This window comes from Amaranthus tricolor, chromosome 4 (genome assembly GCF_026212465.1).
Source record: "Amaranthus tricolor cultivar Red isolate AtriRed21 chromosome 4, ASM2621246v1, whole genome shotgun sequence".
Lineage (NCBI taxonomy): Eukaryota > Viridiplantae > Streptophyta > Magnoliopsida > Caryophyllales > Amaranthaceae > Amaranthus > Amaranthus tricolor.
In genome coordinates this window covers 25,603,394-25,623,843 of record NC_080050.1, presented here as the reverse complement: position 1 = coordinate 25,623,843, position 20,450 = coordinate 25,603,394, and positions in this window count along the sequence as shown.

Sequence of the window (20,450 nt, the reverse complement as noted above, 5' to 3'; positions counted from 1 at the left end):
CCATCCCCATGCAACATTACCTTGGCTCTTACCACACCTACCAACATTTATAATACCCTTCCACTATGCCAAACTCTTCCTTCACTTTGTTTTGCAGTCCCTTGACTAAATCCAACTCAGGATATCTTCTTCATACTTATAAGTAGCTCTTAGAATCTAAGAAGTCAATTTCCTTGTTTGATGCTTGTTCCACCATAGTTGCTCAAGCCCACAGGTTTTGATTTACATTGTTTCTTCTCCTCTCAACTTGCTAGCATAAATAATAAAAATTGCAGTTAAACTTTTCAAAACAATACGTTATCCTTCAACTCTAATATATATATATATATATATATATATATATATATATATATATATATATATATATATATATATATATATATATATATATATATATATATATATAATATATATATATATATGTATATTATGTAGTTTGTATTATAAATAGGATCAACTTAGTATGAAAATAATCTAGGTATATTTATATACAGATATATTTGGTTCGAGAAAGACATGCAAATGAAAACAAACAATTTAGAGCACGCGATAGACAATATAATTATTTAACACTTAATTTGATTTAGAGAAATGAAGGGAAGGGAAGCGGATTAAAAAGATTAAAAATCTTTTATTTGTTTAATGAGTGGGGAGAGAGAGAGAGATTTAAAGGGATATTAATGAATATTTATGAGAGTAAAATTCATAACAGAAGTATTAGGAAAAGGTCATCGCTATACAAATTATTGTTTGTTTTATACTCCAATTTTAAACAAGAGCAGGTAATATTCAATTTGTTGGTCTTAAAATTACTTGGGGTCTAAATTGTAATATATATGGCCTTAAAAAATGCAGCAAATAATTTTTTTTCACTAGTACTTGGGACTAAAATGGGTATGAAGCGTCGTTATCAGGGAAGAATAGGGAAGGTAGATGAAGTGTTAATAGTAGGGATGGGCATGGGACGGGTCTGGAGTGAGTCCAGTCAGATCTGGACGCGGACCTTTTTATTTTTTATAGATCCAGACTCGAACCCAAACCATAAGGGTCTAAAATTTTCATACCTAAACCTTGACCTAAACCCTCTGGATCTAATGGGTTAGGGTCTTTAATGAGTCTAAAAAAGTCTCTTTAATTTGTAAAATTTAAACCGTGTCATTACATTTTTCATATTTTTAAGGGGACTTAATAGCATATTTTTCAAATATTTAATACTAATTATACATCTATAGCGTCATCCATATAAACTTAAATTCAATTATAAGCACTAATTCGAGTTCATGAAATTCAAATACAGTAATTATTAAAAACACTATTCCATTACAAGAATCAGTATAGTAATAACCCAACATGTTTTTGTAAGTAACAGTACAGCTGTGAGTTCTTACCCACAAATTCGAGTAATGAGGATAAATAAAATGCATCATTTAAGCTCACAAAATTATCCCATTCTAATTTGCTCAAGTATCCAGAAACTTATGTAGAATGTAGATTAGAATATTTAATTTTTTTAGGGTCCGAGTTTGAGGGATGGGTCTACCGTCCAGGACAGGGTTTGGGTCTAACGGTTTAGACCCAGACTCGAACCCGAACCCGTTAATTATTTTTTAGATCCAAATTCGACCCAGACCCTTAAACTCCAAAAACTTAATTGTGATATGGTGTTTGCATTTAGCCACGCTTATTAAGTGTTGGAATATTAACCTCACTTATTTTTTGAGATATAACCATTATAAATCGAAAAGTGTAACCATTATAGTCAAATGATTAACCGAACATATTTTAATGACCTACTAAATTGATTTAACTTTTAACTTCACTTTTTTACCTTTGATCAATTAACATAACTCATCCAACTTAACCCTTATCATCCCATCCTCCAATTCTTCTATCCCTTTCGGCTTTCATATTCTTCAACTAACTGTACATTTTCCCTTCTTGACCTTTATTGTTCTCTAACTCTTAATAGCTCTCTATAATTCTTTTATTTTAATTCGTTGTTTTATTCATTTTGCATTAAATTTATTTTCAGACGACGAATCAATATTTTTTTTAATCTTATCCATACATTTTTACTTATTTCAGCTTCATACACAAAATTCAAATTTTCTTTTCATTTATCAACATATATATACACGATTTTTTAAAAACACCTTATTTTCTTTTTGCTACTAAATTGAAAGGACAAAGTCTCCATAGGTTAAAATTACGAATCAATAAAGACATACAACTCAATATAGATCTATTAATGAAAAGTATCAGCTTTTGACACAAGTAAACAAACATAAATACATAGTATTAAGTAGATTATGCAGATATACATCATAGTAGATGATAGTTAATGAACTTTTGCTTAGCTAAATAAGAGGCTTTCTTCAATGTTTAGCTACAAATTATGGTCCCAAGTCTGATAGGGGAGGGGACCCAAGAAAAAAAGGAGAATCCTTGTAGGACCCCCATATATAATACCATTTTTTGCTATAAAAAGGACTATAACATTTTGTGCAATTATACTACTCTTAGTACCTTTTTGCCCCTCATAATCTTTAGGTTTTAAAAAAGCCAAAGATTTAGGAATGCTTAAGAAATAGAGAAAGTAAAAATGGTGGAAAAAAGATGATCAAGTGTAGTATATCAAGTACTCCTATAATATAATGAGCTGTTTACAGTTTGCCCTAATGAAGTAAGTGAAGATAGAGGACCCCCCATTATCCACCCACCAAGAATAAGACACGTTGACAAAGGGAAAGAGGCAAATTACAAAGGCTGCCAAAAGCATCAAATATGGCAATTTAAAATGGAAATTATATCCAAATTGATTCCTCAATTCAAAAAAAATTACTACATTATCTCTTACTTCCTCGGTTCTTAATAATAAAAATATTATTTTTATAAAAAAGTAAATAGTAATAAATAAAGAGAGAAAATGAGTTGTGTGGATAAAATTAAAAGAGAGTTAAAATGTATGGATGAGATTAAAAAGAAGTGGTGGGCCATAGTCCAAAAATAAAAATAATGTAAATTAAGTGGGACGAACAAAAATAAATTAAATGGAACGGAAGGAGTATTTTCTTTATTCACTATGTCCCTTTTATTTTGCATTTAATATGAATGGAATAAATTTAGTGAATGACAAATTGAGTTGGAGTTTGAAGAAAAAAAATATGTGGAGGATATAAATAAGGAAAAATTAAATAAAATAATTCAATCTATTCATGAATTTCCTACAATAATCTCACTTATTGATTAACTATGAATAATTCCAGCTTTGAGGATTATTTTATAGATTAAACCGGTAACCAGATAATTTGCTATAACAAGTTTTATTTTTAAAAAAAAAGATAAATTACAAATAAAATTTCGAAAAAAAGTTAAAAAACTTATAACGTTTTTTATTATACAAAATTTTTCTTTAATTTAAATTAATTTTCAGTTTACTGTTTTGGTGAATTACCTACTATAGTATGTCATTGGGTTTATCAAGTTTACTCTAAGCAAATATCCCTTAAAGGTGAGATTATTCATAGTTAATCAATAGGTAGAATTATTGTAGGAAAATCATAAAGAAGTTAGATTATTCTTGATAATTTTTCCTATAAATAATTGATTAAGATGGAGAAAAAATACAAGTTTATAGATGAGATTAAAAGATTAAAAGTGAGACCATTGTCAAACAAGAAAAGTGCGCAAAATCAATAGGACAAACAAAAATGAAAAATTGTGCTAAAAGAGGAGGACAAAGTGACTAACTACTTCGTAGTCTTATGCGTTTGTTGGATTGTTTATATCCATAGTTATAGAAGTACATAAATAAAAATTAGAAAAAAATTAATATTATGAAATCATACAACTAGAAACAAGATCTCCATAAATATGTTTTTTTTATTGTATAATAACCATAACACTCAAAATACCATAAATAATAAATAGTGCAAAATTAAATTGAGTATAACTAAAAATGGGGATGTAAATAATATTACTCCTGTGTTTTATAAAGATTGTTATAATTGATTTTTCAATAACAAAATTTATTGGGTCAATTTAAGTAGCAATCTTAACCTAATAGTATAATTTTTTTTTATTATAACTCTGCATTTTTCAATAGCTTATATCTATTAATTGATTAATTAATTAATTGATTTCTCATTATGATTAGAGATGGCGGACAGATAAAATTATGTTGGCTTTGCAATGTTTCTCCCCAGTTGCAGTGTGTATGGGGATGATTTTGGTGGGGAGTAGGTGGCTATGAGTATGAAAAATTCTACCTACCATATGCAATGAGTAGATAGTGAGTATGAAGCCTTACCCGCCTTAAACCCACTCGCCCAGCCCCATACCCACCCAAAATTAGATATACAAGGTGGGTTTATCTATGATGTTTAGGTCAACTTGAACATAATGGGTTTATCCAATATCCACCTAAAATTAGATTTACAATTAAGCTTGTAAAGATTTATGACGTATATAATGCGAATTTGGAGTGAATGTAAGGTGGAAGTAGACCTCATGATGGGCTAATAGTCATAATGGATGGAAATGAGTTTGAATATATTATCAAATGGATGGGTGTGAATAAGAAAATTTTATCCGTTATGGGTATAAAAAGAGTATACCGTATCCACCCGCCTATTTCACCTTCCCTATCAGTCAGTACCGTTCCTGACAATTTTTAGACCCTAGGCGAAAAATAAAAAGGGTTCCTTTATATAAATAAAGTTTGAGTTATTTTTTTCTCCCGCTATGTAGTTCAGTAGTTATATGCTTAATTGAAAATCTAATGTTGCAAGTTTGATCTATCCTAAAAGCTACTTGTAAATATTAATTTTTAATTATAAAAATTAACTCAATTTAAAGTTTAAACCCCTTAATAATTCGAATACTACCTGAAAACGATCGAGATTTACATAGTTCTCGCGGTTGTTGGATAGCAAATTGGGCGGTCTACCCATAGTGAGGTAGAGGGAGAAAATGAAAGTTTATCTCAGTATTCTGCCTTTACATGGTGTTGTCAACATCCATGTCCTTAGCCTTTTATTTATCTGACGTCCACTCATCTTTTTCTTGTTTTCACTCTTTCTCTCTCTTCTCATTACAAGACAAAACAATCTTAGCTTCTTATGCATACAAATTACCACTACTCATCACCTTCTACTCATTACTCAATTCTAAAAGCACTTATTAGCTAGCCCTAAACAAATTCATTTTAATTTTAAAAAAAAGATAAATTTAAATGAGATGAGGGAGTCCTATCTTTTTCTGGGTTTGCAGTGGTATCAGAATCAGAGAGAGGACCATTTTGCAGAATACATTGTTGCATGCATTCCAACGGAACGGGAAAACGGAAAACGGAAAACTGAAAACGGAAAACGGGAAACAGAAAACGGGAGTTAGGTCATTTAGAGCCTCACAGTCAGAGGCTTACAGGTGTGCTGGGTTTTGATTTTTGGACGAGTATCCATCATCCGTCCTTCAAAGTTAGCCACATTTGACCCAAAAAAAAAAAAAAAAATACAAACCAAATAGAGCAAATATATAAGGACATGTAGTATTTTATAAAATGATACGTCGTATTTAGTACCTATTTGATTAATGGTACTTAATAAGAATGATTTTATAGTGTAATTACTGTAATATTTCATTAAAAATTCCATGTCATTCCCTGATGATGAAACTTTGGATACAAATTTTTTTTTTTACAAATTTTCATTATCATTTAATACCAAATCTCTGACGACCCGTTTGGTAGGTAGTAATAAACGTTGATAATGGAAATGAAAAACTAGTGCAATTTTAGTTGAAAAATCTCTTAACCTTGATGGCCATGGTTGTTTAACTTCAATCATCTCATTTTCTTAATAAAATTCATTCTAATACATTACTATTGAGAGAGGTGGTATTAGGTGGTAATGGAAATTTGTACAAAAAATATTTTTTTTGATCAAAATTTCATTACCATTGGAATGATATGGAACTTTTAATAAATTTTACACCATAAATCATTACCATTACCATCATTTAGTACCATAACCAAATGAGCTATCAATGATAATGCATTGAAATGAATTTTATGAAGAAAATGAGATGATTGAACTTGGACAAGCATGACCATAAGGTAACCAAGAAATTTTTCAACCAAAATTACCCTAATTTTCATTCTCATCATCACTGTTTAATACCACTTATCAAACGGACCGTTAGTTACATTAAATTTGTTTACTTTTTATGATGCAATTTAATGTATTCTTTTGATCATTTTTATCTCGGGTAATGCATAACTTAAAATCATCAAAATTTAATAACGTGAAAATACGCGATTAAAAAATTTAAACAAGATCCTACAAATCTATATTTTTCTTACACGCTAACCGCAATATGTAACAAGTATTTCAAAATAAAGGTATTACTTTTCTAACATATTTTAACTTATAGATTAAAAATAATAAGAGAATAGTAACCCAAAAATAAATAGATTTTATAGGCATAATACAAAAGAATATTTAACTTATCTTTTCAATTTAAAAATAATTTGTGAACTATATACAACCTTATAGTTTATGATATATTAAAGTATTGAAGTTTACAATGTTTAGATTAAACTATATAATTCTTATCACTTATCTTAAAATTTTGACTATTAAAATAGTTACAATTAGTATGATTTAGCTTGGATATTTTAGACTTAAATACTTTAATGACTGTAATTAAATAAAAAGTTAAAATTTAAATCCAGAAAAAACCTAAACTTTTAAACTCTAATTAACAATTTATTCTTCATTTAATAAACACTTTTTTAAAAAGTAAATAGTAGTGAGATGTGAAAGAAAGAGAAGTAGGAGAAGAGAGAGAATGAAAATAAGAGGAATGGTTTCCTGGCAGCTGACAGCAGAGGGTACGGGAGCACAGAATCCTCACATGATCTCTCACCTCAATTTAGGGACACCACACATTCCCTACGTCATTTTTACACATTATTTATCTTTTTCCTTCTTTTGTTTTTTATGTCACTTTTTTTATTGTATGTCCTTTGGGTCAACTAAATTTTGACAATCACGCTTTTAGGGACACCATATTGCTAAAATTCGTCATTCTTTTTATTTTATCGCAACCTCTTCTTAAAATTACGTATTTGCCCCTAGAGTTTAAAAAATTACAAAAATGTCACTGGACTTAAAACTTAATTAATAAATTTAAATCACGCTTAATAACACTACTAAGAATTTAATGCGGAAGATTTGTTTATATATATCGAATTCTGAGATGCGTATGAAGTACGAATTCAAACATGGTACTATCTCTCTAAAAATTGTTCAGGAAGTTGTAACCCGTAATTGGTTAAATATGGCTAACGAAAGCGACAATGAGTCGGATGCGGTACGTAAAGTTTTCGATTGGAATCGTTAGAAATTTTAAAAAAAAATTAAAAAAATCGCACAAAATTGGGCGATTGAACCATGGTTCAAGTGCACAAAACTGGGCGATTGGACCATGGTTCAGTCGCACAAAACTGAGCGACTGATCCTAAGTTCAGTCGCCCAATTTTCTGCGACTGAACCATGGTTCAGCCGCCCCATTTTGTGCGATTGTCATATTTTTTATTTTTTTTTAAAATTTTAATTTACTATTCATGTTTTTTTTAATTATTATTATTATTATTATTGTTGTTGTTGTTTTAGTTTTTTTTATTTTTTTATTATTGTTATTACTATTATTATTATTATTATTATTATTATTATTATTATTATTATTATTGTTGTCATTATTATTATTTTTATTGTTGATAATTTTTTTAAAAAATTTTTTTCACTTTTTAATTTACGTAATATTTTTATTATTATTATAATTGTTATTGTTCTTGTCATTATTAATTTGACTTTTCGTTATTTATTTATTTATTTATTTATTTATTTATTTATTTATTATTATTATTATTATTATTATTGTTGTTGTTGTTGTTGTTGTTGTCATTATTATTATTATTATTGTAGTCATTAATGTACTTAATTTATACTCCCTCCGATCTTTTAATTTAGTCCCATTTTCTTATTTGGCAAAACCTTTGAATTAGTCCAATTTTTATTTTTGGCAATCCTTTTTTACTTAGATACCCTTAGTTCACACACGTAATTACGAATTTACCCCCGTAAACCCTACTAACCTAAAATAATTAACATTATAACCTCACCTTAATCATTCCCTCCCTTTTATAACCTCACCTACTCTGAATCCCTACCCATCCCTCCCTCTCTCTCATCTCCATCCTCAAACTGTGTATAACTCTTCGTGTTCTTCAATGATCTTCATCTTCATCATCAAGAATACCTTGGTTTACGGTTTATAATCTTCATCTTCATTTTTTTCCACCATCTTCGTCTTCTTTGAAACCCTAATGCTTTTAGGGGATTTTTAAATCTGGGTTTTTTCTTAAGTTTTCTGGGTTTTTTCGAACATGGCCTCACTAACGTCTTGTCTTTCTTGTTTGTCTTCGTCCCAAGAAAGTGATCCTACGATTGGATCTCCTAACCCGTGGTTCGATTTCTACAATCGCCTACCTGCATCGTGTACGACTTCTGATGAAACGGATCCTAACTGGGGAAGAAGTATAACTTCTGAAGATGAAGAAATACAGGAAATGTTTGATTTACAACTGGATCTTCAAGATCTATACATTGAGAACTTGTTCCCTTCCTCAGATGAAGAATCATTGGATGATGATGATTTGGTGTTTGATTTTGATGTTCGAGGCCCATTTTCTCGTATGGATACATCTTTCCTCTATGACTAATGATGATTTTGTTTATGTGCTATGTATGGTATGCATGTCTTTCGTGTTCTGTTTTTGTTGCCCTATGATTTTTTTTTTGAGGGTAAACAATTGATTATAGCTACAAAATCCCTAAATCCATTCATTTTGCCACCAATCTAGGGTTTTCAGTTCATAAGCCACCAAATATTATGTTTAGAAGGCTATGTTCTTACCAGATGTAGGAGGCAATTAGTATGGAATTTGGGTTATCTGTGATGAGTTCAAATTGTTCTCTGAGATGAATTTGTTTTTCATTTTATTTTTGAAGCCATCAATAAATTGTTACATGATATTTCCTTCTAAATGTTTACGGCTAAACATCTCCCCTATTTAATTTCTACATCGTGTTTAGACCTAAACATTTACCTTACACTGTAACCCAAAAGTGAGTACAAAAGGTAACCCAAAAGTATACTCATGTGTGTCATCATATTTACATGTTGCTGGTGTTCATGCTGGTGTTTCTTCTGTTGTTGCTTCATTTCTTGCCGGAATATACGCTGCTGCTTCTCTTGTTGCTTCTGTTGTTGCTTCTATGCTTGCTCTTGTTAAATGAAGTTGATGGAAAACTGATTCGTCTTTGATCCCCAAGTAAAATAAAATGCCCTCCAATGTAGTTTTATCCACCTTTGTGTCCAGATATCTTAGTGCCTGGTAAATTGTTTCCTGCTGTACCCCCAAACAATGTGGGAGTCTCCCTTCCCTTTCAAGTTTTGCTTTGCTCATGTGTGGAATTTCATAATCCATACCACCTAGTTTCTTAATAACTTCAATTTTACATGCTTGTAATGTGATCCATACATTCTTCAGTGCATTTGGTGTAAGATTGTCAAATGCTGTAGTCACTGCGTTAACTAATTGTGCGTAGTTGTATGCTGATTTTTTATGCTGTAAAGATTGTATTGACCTAAAGAACCCTAAGTCAAGCACATTCATATCCGGTGAGTTAGGAGGTTGTTGCACTAAGTGGAAGTTAAATCCATCAAGTGTAGCCACCTCTCTAAACACCTCATCATCATCTAAAATGTGTGGTTTAGCATTGTCCTGTTGAATGAAAATTATTTTGCTTAAATGTGATAGCCATTTAATTCTAATTGCTGGTAGTATCTTGTGCACAATCATGTCTCTTGTGTGATCTTTAGTGATTGATTGTATTGGTTTGGTCTCTGGCTCTCCTCTCTTCCTGTTTTTTGAACTCCTTTGTGCTGCCACTTCATGTGTGAAAGGAAAAATGCCTATCTTTCCATCAAATATCATCTCACCTTCAATAGAAAAGGTTGGTCTTGCAACGGCACATATAAACATGATCTTGGGGATAAATCTTTTAGATTGGATTTCTCTATGTGGTTGTATTTCATCTGGAGTTAGATAAAATGTTTGTTGTGTCCTTGTAATGTAAAACAACTTTTCATCAATGTGGACTACATTTGTCATTTCATTAAATGTGAAGTTGCTTGTTTGCTCATCTAAAATGCAACTACTAAGACAAAAAATTAACCTGTCGAGTTTATTTTTGTCTGTAAGTAACGGTTTGATTGCGTTGGTGTGCTTTCGAAAGTACCTGTTTTTTTTCCATCTGCATACTGTGCTGTAGCTAACTTCCATGGCCCTTGAAAGTGATCTTAAAGTTGTCTTCTTCACTTTTTCAATTGATTTGAATTTGTTTTCATCAAAGGGGACTGAAGGTCTACCGTTGGTCACTGTCTTCTTATTGTTGAAATTAATTGGAACTTTGTTTTTTTTTGATCCCGTATCTGTCTCCATATCCTTCCGATTGTCCTCCTATGCAAATCGTACTTCTTCGCAATTTCATTGATGTACCCGTGTTGTAGCTTCCCATTACTGTTTGCTGACGTTAAAAGCTCATGCATTATTTGAGTCTTAGTTAAATTATCTACATCTTTTTTTTTTCCCATTGTATATATTGTATTGAAGTTGGTGGAAATTAAATGAAGTGTCTGATATCTTCACTTAATGCTGTCTTATATACATAATTTGTTATCTATGGGCGCCATTTTTTTTTACCTTGGCGCCATTGACATTAATTTTTTGGTTTCCCTTTACTGTGTTACTAATTGTCAACTCATTGGATTGATGGCTTGTTTTCCCTTTACTGTATTTATCTTCTTTTCATTGTTGGCTTCTTTTTATTTTTTTTCAATCTTCCAGTTTCATGGTTTCAATCTTTTGATCAGCTTATTTTTGTTCCACTGTCATTGATGGCTTCCTTTCAAAATGAAAACATTTAGATTTTTTGTAGTTATTTAAATAATTTTGAACACTAAATGCATACCGTGTTTGTTTTTTTATAAATCTGAAGTCAACGAAAAATTTAATATCCGCATGCGCATGTGGCGAGAGGGTTGCTCGTTTTCAATTGCCGTTCAAAAAACGTTGAAGAAATCAAGGAAGTATTGAAGACTTAGCTTATTTTATGATTTTGACGGTTTTTGTAATTTATTTGATGTAATTTTTTGTAATTTAAATTAACTAGTTTAATGGTTGTGTAATTATAAAAATTTCGGAAATGTATTAATTTCAATTAAGTCTCAAACAATGTCAAACCCAATTTTCCCTCCAAAATTCATTCTATGTACTTTATTAATCAAAAAGAGGGAGTCATTAACAATTAATCCACTTACTTAAAAATACTCAACTACCACCTTTTACATGGACCCCACACAACCCTTAATATGCGTGCCCAAGGAAATGGGACTAAATTAAAGGATCGGAGGGAGTATTATTTATATTTCAAATTTGCAGGAGTTTGAAAACTTTGGAGACAACGTAGACTACTCCGGTATCTTTGTTACGGATAGGGAATTTATCTCCGTAGATGAGTTACATAGTTGGGCCGATGCGATAACAATAACAATCGGTTTTCAATTTACACGTGCTCCTTATAAAAAGAAAGAAGGACGTTCTAGAGTTAGTGTCTATTTAAGATGTCACCGCTATGGTAATATTAGGGGTGATGTACATAATCTAGATAATACTGCACGACCTGGTTCTAAAAGTAGAAGTTGCGGGTGTAAATTTTTGATTGTAGGAAGTAGTCATAAACCATCAGAAAGACCTTGGACGGTAAGGGTGTGTCCTGGTGAAAAAGGAAAATATAACCACCCGTTCTTAGTGTATAGAGATGGTCATGTAAGGGCGAATAGGATCAATGTAGATATTCGGGAGCACACACGACAGCTTAGTGCAACCGGAATGCAAACGCCTTTATTATGAATTCTATTAGAGATAATTTTCCTGGTTTTTATGCGCTGGATGGATGCACCAATGGCTTTGTACTCTGCAGCAACGTTTCTAAACATTGCCATTGCTTATTATGGTTCAGCTTGGTCATCAAAATGAGTACGCACTTGGTTCAGCGTACTCGACCTTTGGGCCTCACTGTGTCTGGCAGCCTCTTCCTGCCTAGCAGAACCCGTTACCCCCCTCTCATGCGGGTCCCCTCTGAGTAAGGTAAGCCTAGAACTATTACCTCTCAACAATTGTCTAAAGAAACCCTTTCCTTTTCCTAGATTACCAGCCATTTTCTACAATTTTTTACAGTTTCATTAAATATTAAAAATAATAATATTTCTAAACAAAATACTAATCCAAAATTAAAAATGGAAAAAAAAACAAAAAAAACCAAATAATAAATTAATAATTCAAACATAAATAATAATTTAACAACAAAAAATTTAACAATCAAAATTAAAACAAAAAAAATTAAAAATAATAATCACCTATTATTTTTTTTTAAATTTCAATAAATTAAATTATTATTAACTATAATATTAAAAACAATATATAAAACTTACTAAAAAAAATTATTAAATAAACATTACAACATACAAATTTACATTAATAGTTTATAAAACAAAACATAAACGTATATTTAATAATAAAAAAATAACAATCACAATAATAATAATAACATTAACAACAATTATAACAATAACAATAATAACATACTTCAAAATTTATGATAATTATTCCAAAATATACGAAAAAATAAAAAATAAAAAATTATTTATGAATCGCCCAGAATTGGGCGACTGGACCCCGGTTCAGTCGCCTAAATCTGGGCGATTCATATATATATTTTTTTTAAATTTCAATAAATTAAATTATTAATAACTATTATATTAAAAACAATATATAAAACTTACTAAAAAATAAATAAATACACATTACAACATACAAATTTACATTAATAATTTATAAAACAAAACATAAACATATATTTAATAATAAAAAAAATAACAATCACAATAATAATAATAACATTAACAACAATTATAACAATAACAATAATAACATACTTCAAAATTTATAATAATTATTCCAAAACATACGGAAAAAAAAAAAATTATAATGAATCGCCCAGATCTGGGCGATTCATAATTTTTTTTTAAAATTTTTGCAACTAATTAAATTAAAAATAACTTACCTCGATTAATAATTTGCGGATTGAACATAATTTTTTCTCCGAAAATTAGCTTTTGTAAGTTGGTTTTTACTTGTGGTGAGAATAATTTTAGTGGGAGTGTGGTATATATAGAAAATTTTATGTTCAATGGAAAAATCGTAATTTTTAAAAAATTTAAGGGCAAATTGGTAATTTACTCAGAGGTGGCGATAAAATGAAAGGGGTGGCGATATATAAGAATTGGGTTTGTTTTTTATGTCACTTTTTGTTATTGTATGTCCTTTGGGTCAACTAAATTTTGATAATCAATATCAAATAATGAATTATAATGAAAATATTAGTGTAATTTTTGTTGGAAAATATTTTGATAATTTTTGAATTTGTTTTCAATTAATATTTATATTTGTTTTAAATAATTTATTTCAATGCATTATGATTTGAAAATATAATATTACATGATAATGAAAAATTATGAAAAAAATATTTTACTAATCACAGTTTTATTACCATGAAAATAAAATCATACATTTCATAAATATAGAATATAAATTATGTTCATTATCACTATTTAGTACTAATAATTAAGCCATCCAGTCATAAACATATTAGCGTATTTATTAGTGGGGGTATGGTAATTTTACTCAAAAGCCAATCACTGTAGTCGATCTATCATAGTTAACAATAGATGAACTGAATTGAATTTTTTTAAAATGTTAATAAATTTTTTAAAATGTTAATGTTAATAAAGTAGCAAATTTTTTCTGAAAGTTTATATTTAAACACAAACTAAGAAAATTATTTATAAGTAAATATCAATATTAATAAAACTTAACATAGAAGTTTATATTAATGGTGTCCACTATTAATTATCGTATTTGTTTAATTTAAACTTTCATTTTGTTTTTCACAATCATGTTAATTTCTTACATGCAAAACAAGAGAGAGAGTTGATCTCTGTGTATATATATATACAAAGAGTGAAATAGAATGTTTTCGAGCAACAAACCAACTTAAAATTTTCAAAATTGAACTTAATTGATCTTACTATTTGAAATTTATTACATTCTAGTTTGACAAATTCTTTTTCTTATTATTTGCATTTTTTATAATATTAGTTTTTTTTATTAAGTTAGTTAGGCTTATTTTAAAAGATTGAGATAATTTACACGAGCCTCTCGGTGGACCTGATTAGGAATAGGAGCAGTTGGAGACGTCATATACATGTCTTAGATTACCAATGTCCTTGTAGTTTACCTTGTAGTCTCTTTAACCTCTTGCTCTTATTGTTTTCTTACTATTAGTTCTTTGTCTTCTTTTGTAGTGGTTCTATTTTTTATATGCCTTTAAGTTATCTTGCACGTATAATCACGTCTCTTTATCTATCTCGAGCCGGGAGACTCCTTTGGCAACGCTCTCTTTTATGGGTATGAGTTGCTGCCGTCTTTCCCTCCCTAGACCCTGACCTTAGTGTTCTAAGAGCGGGATATACCGGGTAGGATGATGATGATGATTTATCAATATCTGTGAATAAAGTCCTTTACCATTTAATTAAACTTATTTAACAAATTATACTTTAACTTATTTAACCAGACCTATTGGTGTTAGACTGAACTTATTTTTGATTTTCGTATTTTGCATGGTTTTATGATGTATATTTGTAATTTCTCATATTGATCATAATTACAATATTTTATTGTGTTTTGAGGTAAAATAAGAGATATTATGACAATAGATAAAGACTATGGAGATGTAAAAGGGTGAAAGTTTGGAGAATTGGTCTACAACTCCTAACAAGTGAAGAAGAAGGGAGCACAAGGTCAGAGTCTCGGCAACCAGTCATTTCCAGGCCCATACAGCAAAAGCCAAGACTTGCCGCTCAAGAAAAAGACAAAAAAAAAAAAAAATCGCCAAGCTTTTGGAGTTGACAAATTGAGGCAGTAACAAAGCGACAAGTTACAAGGAAGGGGAAGGGAAGAGTAGGAGGTTTTCGAGGAAAGGTGGTTTCAAGGGATTTTTTTTTTTTTTAATTTTTTTTTGTAAGATATTTTAAAGAGAGATAAATTAAATAGAACTCATCTAGGAGTAATATGTTATTTGTCCTTAGAAAATTGAGGCAAAAGTGAAATTTTTCAAGAAAAAAATCAAGTTGGAATTAAAATATATATATATATATATATATATATATATATATATATATATATATATATATATATATATATATATATATATATATATATATATATATATATATATATATATATATATATATATATATATATATATATATATATATATATATATATATATATATATATATATATATATATATATATATATATATATATATATATATCTTAAAAAGTGAAAATTTTAAAAGTAAATTTACGTTGAGGCTATGGTAAACACCAAAGAACCCTAGTCCATGCAAACACCCACACCACTCCTATGAACATACCGGCCTTAAGGACTGGAAAGAAATTAAAGGCTTCGTTTGAGTTTAAATCAAAGTTTGGCTTTTCTAGTAATACAATTTGAGAGGAGCTGCCATGGAATGCTATACAGAGCTGCACTCGAAAGTGGCTATGTGCAGGTTCTCAAAAGATTCAAAGAAGGGATATTAATAGGTTATTTTATTTTACTCATTAGCCAAAATTTCATCTTGCATTTCAAGGATTTTACATTTTTCGAAAAAAGGAAGAATACATTCGATGATTTCGGGGTTTTAATGCTGAATGCAAATTCCTACCTGTCGAATTTGTTAGTTTCATTTTATAGTTCATAAGGGTTCCACTTTGCAAACTACAATCATCACATAATCTGATTGTTTTCATCTTTCTTCCTTTGTTCCAATGCAAATTAAAAATCCATCTTTCATTTTTGGGGTTTTCTGGCTGTGGATACGGAGATGGAGCGGTGTTGATTGTAGTTTGCTTACTGCTTAGGTTTGGTAAAGGGGTGGTTAAGTGGGTCGGAAGGTGATTTTGGGTACAATGTACGTTAAAATGTCTATTAAAATCCATATGTGCATTGTCATAGGTAGGAGAAAAAGGAGACAATATGCCAATTTATAAAATTGAGAAGTAATTCCTAATACTGCTAATTGGTTTTAGTAGTGAATTTCTTTTGGGTTTGTGTGCTTGTCAGAATTGCCAGACCCATTCACCAAATTCTAACAGAATGAAAAGCCCGTATAATTATTTAAGTGTGGTGGATACGAGGACTTACCGGTTCCATGTCCACCCGCCCTGTTTCATACACGCCTGCACAACATATTTATAATGTACTACTTTTTATATCAATTTTGTATATTTTTATTTAAAACTATTGACATAAATTGAAGAGATTAATTAATTATATTATAACATTGCAAGGTCTATGTAAACTAAGATATACAATTAAATTTTTAAGTAATTGAGATTGTATGAAGTGCATCTAACGCGATCTTGTAGTGATTGTTGAGGCTGGTTTAAGGTTGGTATGTCCATGATGGATATACCCGTTGGCCATGGTAAGTGGAGATGGATTTGAATGCATATTCAGATTGGCCCACGTGGATATGAAAATTTTACCTGTAATAGGCAATGGATATGTGATGGGTATGGGTATGTGTGAGAATTAGTGCTTTAAAATTAGGAAATAATTAGTTTTAATTAGACATTATTATTAATGTGGTAAAAAATTAGTCTTCACAGTTAGTTTGCAAGTTGTTTCTTAGTGGGTAAATTAGTTGCCAGAAATATGGAAATTATTAGGATCATGTTGACCCATTATCTAGAATTAGTTTTCTTTATTAAGGTATTTTTTTTATGACTTTGTAAGTCTATAAATAAACTATATTTCTGATTATTAAATATAGTAGTTATACGTTTATCACTTTACCATACTTACTTTATTTAATTTTTCCCAACATAGTGGTATCTGAGCCAGTTTCCTTTAAACATATCGCATTCTATATTTGTTTTTTCTTCATGGTATCCAAATATTTTTCATTCTCCATTCTAGAATTTAATGGAAAAAATTATCACCCTTGGCTATTAATATGAAAGCATACTTAAGAGCAATGAGTTTATGGGATGTATTGAAAAGGATGAAAATCCAACCCTTCTAAATAATACAATTATTGCCCAACTAAAAAGTTATTGTTAAAAGGTAGGGAGAATATAAGGAGAAAATGTAGTATATGAGATTGATACCTGCTTCGTATATCAATATCTATCATGTATTTACAATACAGAAGCAATGCTTTTATAGGCAAATTACACAACACTATTCATGAGGATAGAGTTGAAGAACCCAATGCATTCATGAATTGTCTTTTCAAGTTATAACACCCCCCTTGAATGCATTACATATATGTGAAAATTTTATTATGACATTCATAATCCTAAAACTGTCTCATTAAAAACCTTTATCAGGAAAAACCCAGTGGGATAAAAAAAAACTGATCAAAGGAAAAAAAAAGAGTACAGTGAGCATATTTCTCCCCCTGAAGTTAACATATTGTGAATAAATCAGCGTGGTTTTCACAAGATTGAATTTCTTGGATGTTCATCTTTTTATCTCTCTGTAGATCATGTGCGAAGAATAATTTTGGTGACAAGTGTTTTAATCTGTCTCCTCTGATGTATCCTTCTTTGACTTGATTGATACATGCATCATTATCTTCATAAACTGTAGTTGGTGTCCTAGTTGTATCGTTTAAGCCACAATCCTTTTGGAGTTGGCCGATCATGGACCTCAACCATACACACTCTCGGCTGGCTTCATATAAAGCTATCAGTTCTGCATGATTTGAGGATGTAGCCGTTAGAGTTTGTTTTGTTGATTTCCAAGATATTACGGTTCCTACATATGTAAATACATATCCAGTTTGTGACTTGGCCGTATGTGGATCAAATAGATACCCTGCATCAGCATACCCAGTGAGTATGGCATCATTTCCCGACTGGAAAAATAATCCAAGGTCTATAGTTCCCTTTAGGTATCGAAATAGATGTTTTATCCCATTCCAATGTCTTTCTGTTGGTGCATTGCTATACCTAGCTAATAAATTTACAGAAAATGCTTTATCAGGTCTTGTATTATTTGCTAAGTACATTAAAGCACCAATGGCACTCAAGTATGGCACTTCCGGGCCTAAAATTTCTTCGTCTTCTTCTTGTGGGCGAAATGGGTCATCTTTTATATTTAATGATCGTACCACCATTGGGGAACTTAGTGGATGAGCCTTGTCCATGTAAAATCGTTTCAAAACTTTCTCAGTATAATTGCTCTGATGGACAAATATTCCACTTTTCAGATGTTCAATTTGTAGACCAAGACAGAATTTAGTTTTTCCTAATTCCTTCATCTCAAATTCTTTCATCAAATATTTAGCTGTTATCTCAATTTCTCTTGAGGTTCCAATCAGATTTAAGTCATCTACATACACAACAATTATTACGAAACCGACTTGAGATCGTTTGATGAATACACATGGGCTAATTTGGTTGTTTTTGAATCCTGCTTTCATAGGATATTCACTCGATTATACCACATTCGCCCAGATTGCTTTAACCTATACAATGATTTCTTTAATTTTATAGAAAATATTTCTCTGGGTACATTTTTGTTTTGGTAAGTTTAGCCCTTTAGGGACCTTCATATAGATGTCTGTGTCGAGTGACTCATATAAACACGCAGTTACGAGATCCATCAATCTCATGTGTATGGATTGAGAAACCGTTAAACTTACCAAAAATCTGAGTGTGGTTACATGAACTGCTGGGGAATATGTTTCTTCATAATCAACTCCTGGCATTTGAGAAAAACCTTGAGCTATAAGTTTTGCCTTGTATCTAACAATTTCATTTTTCTCATTTCTTTTTCTTACAAATATCCATTTGAAACCTACGGGTTTTATGCCTTTTGGAGTTTGTAAAATTTGCCCAAAAACTTCCCTTTTTTCTAATGATTTTAATTCTGCCTCAATTGCTTCTTTCCATCTTGGCCAATCAGGTCTTTTTCTGCATTCATCTATCGATATTAGCTCAAGATCATTTTCATCATTTATTATTTCAATAGCTACGGAATAAGCAAAGGATTCATTTGGAATGATCCCTTTTCGATTTCATTTTTTCTTGGAGAAAATATAATTCATTGAGATTTCATAATTTTCATCCTTTTCATTATCGGAAATGTCTTGATTTTCTCTTTTATTTTCATTTTCATTTTGAATATTATTTGGTGCACCTTCTAGTTTTCTCAATTTTCTTGGTTTTAAATCTTTTGAACCAAGTGGCCTTCCACGCTTTCTTTGCACAACAATTTCATCACTTTTTGCTTTTTCATCAGGAATTTCTATTCGAGCTGGAGTATTTGCTGCTGGTATATGTGATTTTATAACTCTCTTAGTATCTGTGAATGCATCAGGTAATTGGTTAGCAACACTTTGTAGATGAACAATTCATTGTACTTCTTGTTCACATGATTTTGTTTTTGGGTCTAAATATTCTAAATGTGTTTTGCTTTCCAAATAAGTTCCATATTTCTTTTCTGTAAGTCCACATTCTCTCCCCTAAGGATGGGAATATTGTCTCATTAAAGTGGCAATCAACAAATTTAGCTTGAAATTGATCACCAGTTAATGGTTCAAGATATCGAATGATTGATGGAGATTCAAAACCGACATATATTCCCATTTTTCTTTGTGGACCCATTTTTGTACGTTGAGGGGGGAGCAATGGGCACAAATACAGCGCATCCAAAGATTTTCAAATATGAAATATTTGGTTCATGACCAGCTACTAATTGCATTGGCGAATATTTATGATAAGCTGTAGGTCTTAGCCTAATCAATGATGCTGCATGTAATATTGCATAACCCCAGGCCGATGATGGTAATTTTGATTTCATTAGCAGTGGTCTTGCAATTAATTGCAATCTCTTAATTAAGGATTCAACAAGACCATTTTGTGTGTGAACATGTGGCACAGGGTGTTCCACTTTAATTCCAATTGACATGCAATAATCATTAAAAGTTTGAGATGTGAATTCGCCGGCATTGTCCAATCTAATACTTTTTATTGTATAATCAGGAAAATGATTTTTCAATTTGATGATTTGTGCAAGTAGTTTTGCAAATGCATTGTTTCTACTTGATAAAAGGCTTACATGTGACCATCTTGTGGAAACATCTATTAAGACCATGAAGTACTTAAAAGGTCCACATGGTGGATT